Source organism: Microtus ochrogaster, unplaced genomic scaffold (assembly GCF_000317375.1).
Source record: "Microtus ochrogaster isolate Prairie Vole_2 unplaced genomic scaffold, MicOch1.0 UNK105, whole genome shotgun sequence".
In the NCBI taxonomy this organism is placed as follows: domain Eukaryota; kingdom Metazoa; phylum Chordata; class Mammalia; order Rodentia; family Cricetidae; genus Microtus; species Microtus ochrogaster.
In genome coordinates, this window is record NW_004949203.1 from 35633 (window position 1) to 48591 (window position 12959).

Below are 12959 nucleotides of genomic sequence, written 5' to 3' on the forward strand. Positions count from 1 at the left end.
CTGAGGTCCCACTGTTCCCGAGGTCCCCCTCTTTCCGAGGTCCCCCTCTTCCCAAGGTCCCCCTCTCCCTGAGGTCCCACTGTTCCTGAGGTCCCCCTCTTCCTGAGGTCCCCTCTTCCTGATAAGAGGGAGCAAGAGCAGGTTCCTACAGCAAGGTCACAGTGTGCAGAAAACCCAGAAGATCAGGTTCAACATCACCGCCTCTTTCAGCTTCATGAATGCATTTTATTCACCTCTGTGAATGGGAATTAACTAATATCTGTCAAAAAAACAGCTGGCAGGATCCAAAATACACAAGAGGTCTAAGTACTTTTCTTCCTTGGGTATTTTGATAGTGGTTTATCAGTACAATCTACACACACACACACACACACACACACACACACATATATATATATTCAAATTTTAAATCCATCTCAAGGTACTATCCTAGCTATCCATCTTGAAATGTATCACTACTTCTGAATGTCAAGAGGCCTTCCCTCAGGGAGCTGATTTTTTCAAAAAACTCAGCTGAGCACTGCCTCAGGGAGCTAGCGCTCTCTCGCTCTCTCTCTCTCTCTCTCTCTCTCTCTCTCTCTCTCTCTCTCTCTCATTACTATGAAAGACGATGGGTTCCAATATGGCCTGCTCACACATATGCGAGACTGTATTTGTTCTAATGCACCCCTTCCTGAAGGCCCTCCCTGTGTGTCTCCGCCCCATCCCCAGGGTGGACTCTCTTATATCACAATTACTTCCTCACTCTCTTCTTCTCCACCCTTTAAGATCTCTTTGTTCCCTTTCATGATCTCTTTTCTAGTTTCATAACCTATACTGCCTACTACATACATGTATATATGTGTGCATTCATCTATGCATGTATAACACTCAAATGTAGATTCCACATGTAAGAGGAACAAGTGTCTTGGTCTTCTTGAGTCTGTTTTATTATATTTTACATTTTGATTTCCAAATGCATTTAGTTTCCTGAAAATGTCATGCTTTCATTTTTCTTTACAGCAAATAAATTCTTGCTTCCTAGCTATATGTAGGCAGCACATGTATAATAAACATGGGTGTACAGATATGCCCATGGCATGTTTACTTAAAGTCTATCGAACATATACCCAAGACTGGTATAACTGGGTCAAATGGTGGTTCTAGATTTAGCTTTTTTGTCTACACCAGCAGTGTAGAAGGATTCCTCTTCCCCTCATACTCATCAGCACTTAGTATTTTGTTTAGAAGATTCTCGGGGTACTCTGTCTCATACACGTACTGACAACCTACCCTGGGCAATACACTTACTGCTAAATACCTATCTCTTCTCGTGACACTTGCCACGCTTGAGTAAGCACAGCATGCTGTACAGAGGGACTGGCAAGGGGCTAGAGAAGCCGGCTGGAAGAGCACTGGTCTTGGCTGGGTTACAGGGTATCTTTAGAGAGAGATGCCTTTTATCTTTGAGTTCCGAAAGATGAGCAATGGGCAAAGGGGCTTGTGTGGGAAGGGAATGTTCCAGCAAAATCCTGGGCTTTCTGCAGTAGTCACAACCAGTGTGTTCTGAGGTTTGCTGTTTATATGGGAATCTTCTATGCACACATGGAACCAGCCCCCCCTGCACGAAGCAAATATTGTCAGTATCTCTATTTTAAAAGTATTTATAACATAGAAAAATGTTTATGACCATAGGAAGCATCACAATTTGTTTTGTTTTGTTTTGTTTTTCGAGTCAGGGTTTCTCTGTAGCTTTGGAGCCTGTCCTGGAACTAGCTCTTGTAGACCAGGTTGGCCTCGAACTCACAGAGATCCACCTGCCTCTGCCTCCTGAGTGCTGGAATTAAAGGTGTGTACCACCATTGCCCGGCTAGCATCACAAATTTAAGAAACTTGTCAAAGTTTGGCGCCAGCACTGAAGGAGGTCAGTGCAGAACTACCAAGTGAATCGCTGGGTGCTGGTGTTTGGGGCACAGGGTTGGAGTGGGACAAGGTGAAGGTATAGGATACTGTCAGGGTTGGCTAGAGACCAGTTGTGAAAACTCCTTTTTAAGCGGTGACCATTTGCTCTGTGAATACTGAAAATCAGCTAGAGTGTAGAGCGATGAGGGGTAGCTCAGGTGGAGAGTACTCAGTAGGCTGTGCAAAGCCCAGGGTTCAAGCTCTGGCACCTAAAGGAGACAAAGATTTTGAAGGAGCTAACAATAACAAAAACTCCTCTCTGATCTCTGTCTTAAATATAGGAAAGAAAAGCAACATAAATGAGACAAAATACGGCTCCTTGGACTTTAACCAAAGGCAGCAAGTGACAGACTAGTGACAGTAATAGCCCCTGGAGCTGGTCTATATCCACTGTGCTGGGGGTGGCTTACATCTTGGGTGTTACGATGTGACTTTGTGTTGTTGTTGCTCTTTTTGTTTTTTTGAGGCAGGGTTACACTCTGTAGTCTAGGTTGACCTAGAACTCTCATTATGCAACCCACACTGGCTTCAAGCTTATAGTGATCCTCCTGCCTCAGTTTCTCCCCCATCTCTAGTGCTGGGATTACAGGGGTCAATCCTGAAGACCTTCAAAAGTGGGTGGCATCCAAGATCATATATGGGAAACTGGGAAACTCTGTCCTTATTTCAGGGGTAGTCTGGGGTCCTACACAGAACAGTAACAACAGGGCCCCCTGTCCCCAGCAACTCTGAGAAGCTCCCCTGGATTTGGGGCAATGGTAGAGCATTTGCTACTCTTGCAGAGGACCTGGGTTGGGTACAAATGGCTGGGAGGTAGTGGTGGATGCCTTTAATCCCAGCCCTCAGGAGGTACCCACATGGTGGCTCACCATTCCAGTTTCAGGGAATCTTCCTCAGGCACCGGGAATGCACATGGTCCATTTACATACTTGGAGGCAAAACACTCATACATATAAAAATAAATCTTTTCAAAAGACAACGATATCTGTTTATCTATCTATCTATATCTATCTATCTATCTATCTATCTATCTATCTATCTATCTATCTATCTATCTATCTATCTATATCATATCTTAGAAATGAACTCAGAGGGAGATAATCTAATATATAAGGCAACAATAATAGCATGTGATGTAACCTAATAAATAATGCAACAATAATAACAGGTGATGGATTGGAATGCTACTTGTACATTTAACTTTTCACTTTTCAATCATTATTATATTATTATTACTATTGTTATTTTAGACTCACTGAGTCTGAGCTATTCTGCTCACATGTATGGGGTTATCCACTGGGGAGTGGGCAGCTTACCAGGGTTCACTTGTCCTTGTTTGCTCCCTGTTGCTGCGTGAGAAAAAACACTATGACAAAAAGCAACTCGGGGAGGAAAGGGTTTATTTGGCTTCTCCATCCCAACCACAGTTCATCACTGAGGGAAGGCAGAGCAGGAACTCAAGGCAGGAATCCGGAGGCAGGAAACGATGTAGAGACCATGGAGAAATGCTACTTAGTGGTTTATTCCCCCTTGGCTTGCCCAGTCTACTGTCCTAAACAACTCAGGATGACCTATCCAAGGGGTGCTGCCAACAGCAGGCTGGGCCCTCCTACAACCATCAGTCAAGAAAATGTTCCACAGCCTACAACCCAATGTGGGCATTTTTTCAATTGAGGTTTCCTCTCCACAAATGACCCTAGCTTGTACCAAACTGACAAAACAATTAACCAATACCCCTCCCACCCCTCAAGGAAAGCGACTCTCTCGTCCCCAGTAGCCACCAGTTATCAATAGTTCCTTCGCTATGAGACCCTAATAGCCCTTCTTCCTCCATGCTGGAATTAATTTGTAAAAAAATTGATTTATTTATTTTTATTTTATGTGTATAGCTGTATGCAATGTGCTTGGAGGCCATCAGAATCCCAAACTAGAGTTACAGAAGGTTGTGACTGCCTTGTGGGTGATGGAAATCAAACCTGGGTCCTCTGGGAGAGCAGCTAGAGCTCCCAACCATTGAGCCTGCTCTCCAAAGCTCCTACTTCTTTTTAAAACCTTACTTTACACATATGAATGTTCTGCTTGAATGAATATATGTTCACTCCATGTGTGCAGGAGCCCAGGTAGGTCGGAAGAGGGCATCAGAGTCTCTGAGACTGAAATTACCAACAGGATGAGCTGCCATGTGGGAACTGGGAACCAAACCTGGGCTCTCTGCAAGAACAAGTGCTCTTAACCATGGAGCCATCACCCCAGGCCCCATGCTGGGATTTTTAACTAGCATTTGTACTGTTCTTTTCTTCTTCAGTTTTGCTTTTTTGTTTGTTTGTTATTTTGAGGTAGGGTTTCTCTGTGTAGCCCTGGCTGTCCTGGAACTCATTCTGTAGACCACGCTGACCTCTGTCTCATGAGTGTTGGGATTAGGCATCCACCACCCAGCCATTTGTATCTTTCTAAGAACAAAAATATTGTGCTTTACAGAAGGACTATTTTAAAATGAAATCATCTAACCTGTTTGAAGCCTAATTGTGCTATTTCTAAGACGTTTTGTTTTGCCCCCAGTTTAGGGCTGGACCTAAGCTGAGAGACATTTTGGTGTCTTTTATGTAAGATCTATGACACTATCAGGGCTTTTTCTGTGCTAGCAGACACGCTGTAAACAAGCGCTGGTTTAAAAGAAAGGCAGCCCTGATGTCACTTATAACTAAGCTAAGGAGACAGACCAGAAGCAGAAGGATGCCAGCAATGACTGTTACCATTCCTGGAGAGCTCGTTGTCCCCTGGTGGCTGCACCATGCCTTCTGCATGAATGACCTCAGTTCATTCCCACGGCTCTTCTATGTATCGGGGCTATCTTATTTTATAGACAGGGGGTTCAGGACCACAGTAATTTTCTTAGTACCACATGGCGAATGTGGTACTGATATCTGAACTTGGTCTGATTCTGAGGCTCATGCATTTAGGCTAGCCTCAGGAAACCATGCCCTACAGAAACAAACTCTGTGGGCTGCTTTGTAAATACAAATGCACAGTCCAAGTCAGAGGGCAGCCACAAGTGACCGTGACAGGATGCTGTGCTTTTGTTTGTATTGTTACTATTTTTAATATACAGTATTTTGGTCTAGGACCACTTTAAGACCAACTACTCAGATGTGGCATTAGAGATGAATCTCTGTCTCTAATCACCAAAATGAGCACATCTGTATGTTTGCCTTATTTTCTTTTCATAGAATGAGTTAGAATATATTTACTGAAAGATGTCTCTTAAGCAATTTTAAACTCTTTCTCGTTGCATGTCCTTTACAGGGACTGGGCATATAGTACAAGGATACCCAGCCTATCTCTGTGCCTCGTCCAAATCCCCTCTAGAAGTACAAGTAGCCACTGAGAGCCCTTTACTGGTTTTTCTTTGGAAGAAGCCAGTTGCTCATTCAGCATGAAGGGATCACAGAGCATCTATACAGAAGCTTTTCTTTCCGTGTTTGTTTTCCAGACACCTCGTTCCTATCTCAAAGGTTCACAGTATGACTTGGGTGTCATTCCAGGACACGTTTTATGTTTATCCAAACTCCTGTGTTTGTGCCATTGATCACACTTTATCCCCACTGAAAATTTGGCACACTCTAGATCTGATTTTCAGGCATGATAATACCTGACAGATAATACGTCACATATAAAAGCCTCGCTTTTTTTTTCTTTTTTAAAAAATGTCTGCTAAGATAATTCCTTTATCTAGCTTCTGGTTGACATACATATAGCCATTTCTACAGCAGTTAGTGCTTTTGTAGGAAAAAAACCCTGTGATTGGAATTGCTGGGTCTGTGTGGAGGTGACAGATCTCCCCAGCTGCTTGCCCGCGGGGCAGCGCTCTCCCAGATGCCCCAGCAGAGTATCTGGTGCCAAGGGCCACGCTTGCCCATGGCAGCACATGTTTTCTGTGCTGTCTCACTGGGACAGGCAAACCAAAGCATGTCCGGAGAGTCTGCAAGTCTGACTTGCGTTTCTCTTCTGGTGAGTGACAGTTTCTCTGTTATCCTGCCCTCTCTCAGTCCAGCTTGGTCAGGAGCAGCCCACAGCTCTGCGCAGTAAGGGACTTGTCCAAGAGACACAGAGGCAGAGCAAAAGGCAGAAGTCTCTCTCAGTGTGGATTATTTGCATCTTGAAACCCAGCATTTAGGAGACTGAGGCAGGGGTTCATTAATTCAAAGCCAGTCTGGGTTATACAGTGAGACTTTGTCTCCAAAATCAATCAAACACAGGCGGTGTGCTGATTCAGTAGGGAAAGACAGCCACTGTCAAGCCTGAGTCAGCCCAGGATCCACAGTGTGGACAGAGAGAACCGACTCCCTTCAGTGTCCTCTGACCTTCGTGTGCGCGCGCACACACACTTCAAAAGTAAATGTAATTTAGAGCAATGTTTAAATCAATCGGACAAGTTTTCTTGACCTCTTCTGAGGTCATAAACTTCACTCATTTAATACACATGAGTTATGGGCTGGAGAAATGGCTCTTGGGTTAAGAGTTCTTCCTGCTCTTCTAGAGGACCTGAGTTTGGCTCCCAGCACCCAACTCAGCCAGCATAACAATCACATGAACTCCAGTTCCAGGAGGTTCCATGCCCTCTTCTGGCCTTCTTGGATTACCACATACACATGCCAAAGACATACACATGCATACATGCATAGAGATAAGCATAAAAATAAAAAATGTAAATCTATGAAGGTGGGGAGGAGGTGGCCAGAGAGCCGTTCAGTGGTTGGAAGTGCTTCTACTGCCGGAGGAGGACCCAGAGTTTGGCTCCTAGCATCTGTGTGGTCACTCTAGCTCCAAGGGGTCAGACACCCTCTTCTGGCCTCCGAGGGTAACCACACAGACATGGCAAAGATGCACACATACAAATAAAAGATAATTCAATTGTGCTGTGGGTGGAGCTCGATGGTGATGAGTTTTGCATTGCAGGAGGTTCCTAGGTTGGATTCTTAGCACCATAAAACACACACACATACATACATACAGATCAACAATTACTAAACACCTTCCATGCGTCAGCAGCGTTCGGATGAAGTGCTGACGATATACCATGGAGAAAACACATGAAGGTTCTGTGGCCCTAAGCTGGGGAAAGTAAACAATAAAGCATGTCAGGTGACTGGTCACACAGTTAATCATCCAGACGCTTCCCTTGCAGGACAGTAGGGACAAACTAGATTTGGACATCTGGTCATTTTAGGAAGAAACGAAGGCTAAGCAAGTCATGGAGAATGTGGTGGCTAGCCAGACCACACCTGGATTGCTTTGTTTTGGTGTTTGGTTTTTGACTTTTGTTTTTTTTTTGAGGCAGTTTCTTTTTGTAGCCTTGGCTTTCCTAACTTGCTCTGTAGACCAGGCCAGCCTCGAACTCACAGAGATCCTCCTGCCTCTGCCTCCCTCGTGTTGGGATTAAAGACGTGTGCCAACACTGCCCTGCTCAGACCTGGATTTTTAATCCAAATTATCCTACAAATTCCCATGCTGCCTTGGGACAGCCACCTCAATGTCTCAATGTCACTAGGTCCCTGTGATCACATAGGAGTTCAGGCTGTGCTTGGAGAGTCACCACCCAGGAGAGGACTGATACCAGGGTCCAGAGACCTGGCAGGGCCCCTCTTTCTTCAAGAAAGTAGCAGCATGTCCTTAGGGAGTGATCAGTAGGACAGAGTCTGAGGTTTTGTGTGTGGAGGGGAGACTCTTCCCTAGTACCTAGTCCTGGGGTTCAAAGCCTCGCTCCTCACGTTGAATGAAGATATTTGACTATGCTTGCACTTTTCAGAAGGACGTTTTACGTGTTAATCCTGGAGACTTGGATCTACGGGACCACAGTGCTGGGTTCTGTCAACTCTTCCACAGCAGAAGTTCCTGAAGTCGCCTTTTCCGTTCCAAGCTGGAACAGCCAGCTAGGTCATTAATCTTTCTAACGACTGGGACAGGTGTTTGTGCCTTCCTTCGTTACATCCACTCTTTTTCTAAACACAGAATGCACACAGGTACTGCGTTCCGGTCCATCTGTCTTCAGAGTCCAAAGGCACCCGAAGCGCCCCGCCCCGGAGGAAAGCCCAAGCAGAAAGGCTGGCTCGCAGCAGGGAGGTGCTAATGCAAATGCACACAGGACCGGAAGGTGAGACCCCCAGGGTGCCTGTGGCCTGCTCTCCAGGCTGAGAGCAGACCTGCCGACCCTGCCTCCCCCTGAGGTCCTGATTACTCAACAGGTTATTTTTCTCAGCCATTGGGAAGCGATAATGTGGCTCCCCATATGAAATTCATATCATTTGTATTTGGCCTCCTTTGCCACTTAAGGGTTGTGAGGGGCACCATTTTAAAATTAATTTGCCGGGTGTTCTGTCTATCTGTTAGGAGCAGGAGGAAGCGGTCCCGTCCGAGTATTTATCAGACACACGCCGCCCATCTGCCAGAGCTAGGTCGAGGAGGATTTGCAGTTAATCCTTCAGACCCATCTGTAGGGGGTTCAAAATGCTGACCAGGAAGCTAGACAAGATGAGGTTTATTTAATTAGAAAAACGACTCTGGGGGTTACTAGGAATCATTGTAAGGAGGAAGGGCTTTGGGCCACGGCACTCCTGGGGGGGGGGGACACGGGGGCAGGCCAAAAACGAGGAGCGCGCAGAGATTATTTTGTGTTGAGTTTGTTGTGGTTTATTTTGGTTTGAAAGTGGTGTGGCCTAGATAGGGGAGAGGGTTTCCTTTTTGGTTATGTACGAGCCAGAACCAGCTGCGGCATGTGTGGGCGAGAGGCAATGCAAGCCAGAGCCAGCAGAGACTGCACTGGGCTTGCAAGACTCACTCCAGACTAAAACAGGGGAGCCTGCTCAGGCCAGAGCCCAACCAGGCAAGCCTCTGAATTCTGGCTGTCAGAGCTAACCTGCTCGAGGCTGAAAGCAGTTGGGTCAAGCACTGTTTCCTACATCTTAGTCCTAAAAATTCTTACCCTGGCGCTTATTGCCATTTGAGAACGATTTCTGAGCAAAGAAAAAACAACGAAGTTACATTTTAAAATCCCCTCCAAGGGAGGGAAAATGACATCTGCTCAAAACAAAATATCCAGCAACAGTCATTTTCTTCGGATGGAGATTTTATTCGAATAATCGGTTTCTGCAGGGCTGCCGTTTAGGACACCTGAGCACGGAAAACCACGTGCCCTCTCCCAGCCTCTGGTCGTTAGTCCTAGCGCTGTAAGCACTGAAGTACCCTGAGGTAAATGGTCCCCTGTCTGCCTTGGGCCCTCTAAAATGGTGTCCCCGTTGCTATGCAGATTCCTAGACACTGGTTACCCATGGACCAGATTTTTGAGGCTGTATCTTTTTAGGTTATTTGTCCAGGGACAAAAGCTCACTGTATCTTTTTAGGTTATTTGTCCAGGGACAAAAGCTCACCTTGGGGAGTAGGTGTTCCCTAAAAGCAACTACGCGGCATTTCTTTCAGAACTTGTCGACCATTCTGAGGAGCAGGGAGCCCATCCTAATCCCCACCCCCACCACACCACTCCCTCACAACAGGGGACGCCTGGTTTGGAGCAGCAGGGTCCCCCATTACCTCACTCTTTCCAATTCATGGTCTACTCTAGAATTTCCTAGGAACCCTCTCTCCTCCCACTTTGGGGAGTCTAGCTGACAAAGCCTGCTTGCCACCCTCAGAAGCTTAAGGCCAAACTCTTCTGATCAAATTTACCAATACGAAGATGTCCAGAGCAGGGCTGGGAGGGCAAGAGACAAGCCCAGCTCCCTAGGAAGCAGGCTCAGAGAGTGCTCCTGCCAGTAACTGGCTCAAGCAAGTGGCAGGGCAGCTTTCTGACCTGCCGGACCAGTCTTCCCCTCTGTGGAAAAGCAGTCAGTAGTGGAAATTTTGAGTTCACGCAGGACACATGGTCACTTATTTGCCTACTTATCTCACATCCTACCAGCCAGAGGCTACGCTGAAATGAAAAACAAAGCCCAAAGGTTCTTCTGGTTGCTGAAAAGAAAATAAAATGTAAGTCTGTAAAAGGGAAGGGTCCCCCTCAGCGCCAGGTGCTCTGCTTTTCTTGTTCAGCAAGTGAACTCTGTGCTCTCCAGGAAGGAACATCCTATCTTTTAACAAAGCCTCCAAGCTTTAATACCTAATGGCTGATGACTTATCTGACATTTGAAGAAGATTGCAAAATGTCTCCTCAACAATGTCTAAGAAATGTGATATTAAGCCATAATCTCAGCACTCAGGAGGCCAAGGCAAGATGATTGTGAGGACAAGGCTAATGTTAACCCCAAAGATGAGAGGAGAAAGACCACCAACCCAAACCATCATGGCCAAATTAAAGCAAGCAATTAATTAAAGCAAGCTTTTTTTTTAATTCGTGTACACAGGCTGTCTCAAAGAGATCTGCCTGCCTCTGCCTCCTGAGTGCTGGTATTAAAGGCGTGCACCACCACCACCCGGCTGTTTGTTTTTATTATAAGATGGCTTTCAAATCCAAGATGGAGGTAGACAGGTTCATTACTACCAGAGCTACATAGCAAGACTTTGAGGGAAAAAAAGAACAAACAATTCCTTACTACAATAAAGATTCTATTAGATGGAATACATACACTGTAATGATTTCAGCCACATAAAGCCAATACTTCCTGGCTCTAGGGGTGATGCAGGTGCAGACAAACTCTCAGGCAGAAGTGCCTAATGGCCCCCCGGGGATGTTAAAGGGTCCTATATGATCCACGTATTGACTCAACTAAGCTCTTGGGCACACGTGCAGATTACATCATCCATGTATGACTCAGCTAAGCCCTTGTGCATATGCATGAGCCCTGTCATCTGTGTATGACATAGCCACATCAAACCCCTGTACACATGTGTTAGGTAACTTTTAAAAGCTGGATGCGCCATCTTTCTCTCTCTGCACACACTGACTTCCCCAGGCCTGTGCACACCCCCTCTAATAAACTCCTAAGCAGGTTTGTTGTGTGTTTCACGTTTCCTTCTCACTTGCACCAGGTAATTTCATTGGTGCTGTGACTCACACACAAAAAAGGAATGGAATGGTCTGTTTTGTCTCTTTAAGAGACAAGTCACACCTGCTCCTTCCCCCATCTGCTGAGGCAAGCTGATCTTCAGCTTCCAGCCTGAGTCTCCCCCTTTCCATCTCCCTCTTCAAGAGGCAGCTTCAGTCTCTCCCTTCTCCCCTTTCTGCTTTTTTCCCCTTTTCCCCTTTCCCCTCTATAACCTCCTAAATAAACATCCAACCTCACTCTGCATGGCGGGCCTATCCATGTCTCTGCCTATTGCCTGCTGCATGGCTCCCTGCCCGGGCCCAGCTGCCTTCAGAGACCTGCAGTGTGGTCTCATGGTGTGCCCATCTGTCTGTCTCTCCTCACGGGACTGGCTGCCTTATTGAGATCTCTCACTGCCCCTCATGGCCCACTGCAACCATTGGGGAACTGTGCCATCCCTGTTTGGGACTGGCTACTCTCAGGACCCACTGCCTGCTACCTGTCGCTGTTAGGGGATTCTCAGCACAACATTTCTGTTGCTGAGCCCCTTGGGGAATGTCAGGAGCCATTTCCCCCCCCCCAAAATATTGCAGGGACCATTGTTCTGGGGAGTTTGCAGAGAGCCCCACACCCCAACGGTATTTAGAACTGTTTTGTCACACCCTAACGGTATTTAGAACTGTTTTGTTGGCAGAGCCTACCCCACACCCAATCTTGAGAGCTATCTGTTAGCGGAACCCGCCCCACATTCCAACTATCTAGAGAACTAGGTGTGTCAACTCGCCACTTCCTGACTGATTGTAACCTCCTGGCGGACGACCTCACCACCAGCTGGAACCATCGCTGCAAGATTCCTTCCAGCCCATGCCCCTGCCCCCATCTCATCCCCAAATTCCTCATCCAGGGGCTATATAAGCTGCAACCATGACGCTAATAAACGGAGGCTTTGACAAACCTAACTTGGCCTCCTTCCTTTCTCCCGCCCATGTCTTTTCAGATAGCGCCTCTCCAGGACCCTGGAATAACTGACCAGCCAGGCGGGTTACAACCCCTAGACTAACTGACCTGCCAAGGCGGTCTACAGGGGAATCTACAGCATTTTACTTAATCCATTACACACACACACACACACACACACACACACACACACACACACCATTAAAATTATTATTATTATTATTATTATTTCAATTTAAAGCAAAAGTGACAACAAAATAAAACAGAAACACCTGAGGCAAGCTGAGCATGGTGGTGCCCGTCTTTTTTTTTTTTTGGATTTTTTTGAGACAGGGTTTCTCTGTGGCTTTGGAGCCTGTCCTGGAACTAGCTCTGTAGACCAGGCTGGTCTCGAACTCACAGAGATCCGCCTGCCTCTGCCTCCCAAGTGCTGGGATTAAAGGTGTGCTCCACCATCACCCGGCAGTGCCCATCTTTTAATCTCAGCAGTAGGGAGACAGAGGCGGGCAGATTTCTGAGTCTGAGGCCAGCCTGGTCTACAGGGAGAGTTCTAGGACAGCCAGAGCTACACAGAGAAACCCTGTCTGGAAAAAACACCACCACTACCACCACCACCAACAACAACAGTAACCCACCTGGCATTAAGAACAACTCCATCTGTCACTCCTGGGAAAAGTATGCTTTTGTACTTCTGAGCCACCAGCTTCCTCCTCTTCTACCAGCAGCCATGGCCTTGTCATGTTTTTCTGGCTCCCAGGGACTGTGTCATGGTGTGAAGACTTTATTACTTTGGATATTATGAAGCCTAGAGGGTGTCCTGAGTTTGCAGAAGGTTTGTTCTGTACCAAAAGAAGACTCATAGCCCGGGTTTGGAGTGGGCTTCCAGAAGCATCATGTCCTCCCAAGATGGTGATGCTTGTGCAGGCTGACACATTCACGTGTGCTCCAAAAACACTGCCTCATACAGCTTTCCGTTAGCATCTCGTAGTGGTTCCCTAAGACTAAAGCGTCCACCTTCCTTCCTTCCCTCCTTCCCTCCTTCCTTCCTTC